General features: G+C 46.8%; 1 pseudogene; it reads right to left on the bottom strand.

Annotated features, from left to right (window-relative positions):
• Nucleotides 1–262: 262 nt before the first annotated feature.
• Nucleotides 263–1,501, bottom strand: LOC111174558 (putative monooxygenase p33MONOX pseudogene; annotated as a pseudogene).
• Nucleotides 1,502–1,755: the final 254 nt, after the last annotated feature.

Genomic DNA, 1,755 nt, shown 5'->3' with positions numbered 1-1,755 from the left:
CAAAGAAATGCCTACCAAGTCTGATTTTTAATTGTACCCAGATCTCAAACAGATCTTAGGTGCCCCTAACTGACAAGACCAGAGCACACAGTACCAGCACAGGGTCAAGAGGGCCAAAGTTGTCTAAACTAGTCAGTCAATATCTCTACTCCACTATTTGCCAATGCATTTTAGGGACATTGCCAGTGGTAATGGAACTGAGGAGCCTGGGTTTTGGAACAACACAAATATTTACCTAATAAGCAATAATCAAAGTGTTTGTTTAGGGTGAATGATATAAAAATAGGTAATGAGTTCTCTCATACATCACTGGTTAATGATTTAGTCTGACTGTAAATTAAAGCAGTACAGAATGGCTTCTTCCATACAATAAAGACAAGCTTTGCACTGGTGTTTCTCAAAAGCCAATTATATCTCCAGCTCTACCTTCAGTTTAACAACTTAAACCCCAAAATACAAAACCTTTCCTATGGTAAGGTAAAAGGGAACAAGACACTCTCTACCCAGAGTCCCTGGAATAGAAAGAGCTCTAGAACTCAGTAGGCATGAGCACATTCAAGTTTGAGATTATGGATCTGCAGTCATTTTTTCTTCCCTTCTATCACTGGGATGTCCATCTTGGGTGGCTTGAATGTTGCTGGATCCTCAGCCATTCAGATGGCCTCGATCTGGATCAGCTCCATTGGAGAGGGCTTCTGGGCTTCTTTGTAGGCCTGGTGGCAAAACTTGAGTCAGACTTCTGGAGTGGTCTTGGCTCAAAGAAGCTCCATTTATCTGAGTTTCTCTCCTTATACCCACTTACAGAATCCATGGCACTGGGCTTGGGCCAGGTAAAGCTGTGGAAGAACAGTAGTGTAACAGCCTCTGGGTTTCTGCTTAGAGAAAGAGTGAGGGGTGCTGCTAGGGTGGTCTGGGTCGATGCAGGCTGCCTCTCTCTTTTTGTTGTCTCTCCACTGTGTAGCTTTAGTTTGTGGCATGCTTTTACCACTTGAATGTACTTGATCTCCCTCTGTGGGAAAGCCCTTGTGGGGTGTGCAGCTGGCACCTCTCAGCCCTGCATGTTGTTCAAAACAGTGGACGCTCTCCTGGGTCTGCTTTGTGATCAGAGAATTCATGATAACATGGGTAGTTCTAGCCTTTACCACTTGTCCACATTGTCAGTGCTATAGGGTCATGGCAGGTGGTGTGCATACTGGCGTCTCCTTAGTCTACTTTGGCAAGGTTCTGCTACTTGTGTCTGGAATCACTGGCTTCCAGGGGATGCTGCCCATAACTGAAGGAAGAGGTAACATGGTGTAGGGCCCTTGAGGGTATTGTCATGGCTGAATGACTGACAGTACATCCTGGTGGGGAGGGACATCTTGCCTAGAGGCCCACTAGGCTCAAGGGCAGGCCTTTGGAGTTCTCTCAAAGCCATTGAAAGACTGGGATCCAGGTGCTTTAACTGTAGAATTCTGGAGCTGGGTCCCTACGACCACAGTGAAATAATGTGACAATCATGCTGACAAATATTCATGAGGGACATTGTCCAGCCACCCAAATTAGCAAAGCTTCCCTGGAAGAATTTATCCAGAGGTTCTGTTTCTCTGCCACTATGGGGCTGCCTATGGCCTGAGCTCCAGCGCTAGAAGGCTTCAAAGACCCATGTCTGTTGGATGTGGTGCAGTTGGAACCAAGCCATGGTGTGCTGGCCACAAAACGTGTTCAGGCCTCGGGCACTGATCGACAAGTGCTGGCTGCCACGAGGCTCAGACT

Source organism: Delphinapterus leucas, chromosome 6 (assembly GCF_059928025.1).
Source record: "Delphinapterus leucas isolate spDelLeu-1000000601 "Yukka" chromosome 6, BTC_Dleu_Yukka2, whole genome shotgun sequence".
Classification (NCBI taxonomy): Eukaryota; Metazoa; Chordata; class Mammalia; order Artiodactyla; family Monodontidae; genus Delphinapterus; species Delphinapterus leucas.
Note: the sequence above shows the minus strand (reverse complement) of the source record. Positions and strands in the feature narration are given on the sequence as shown.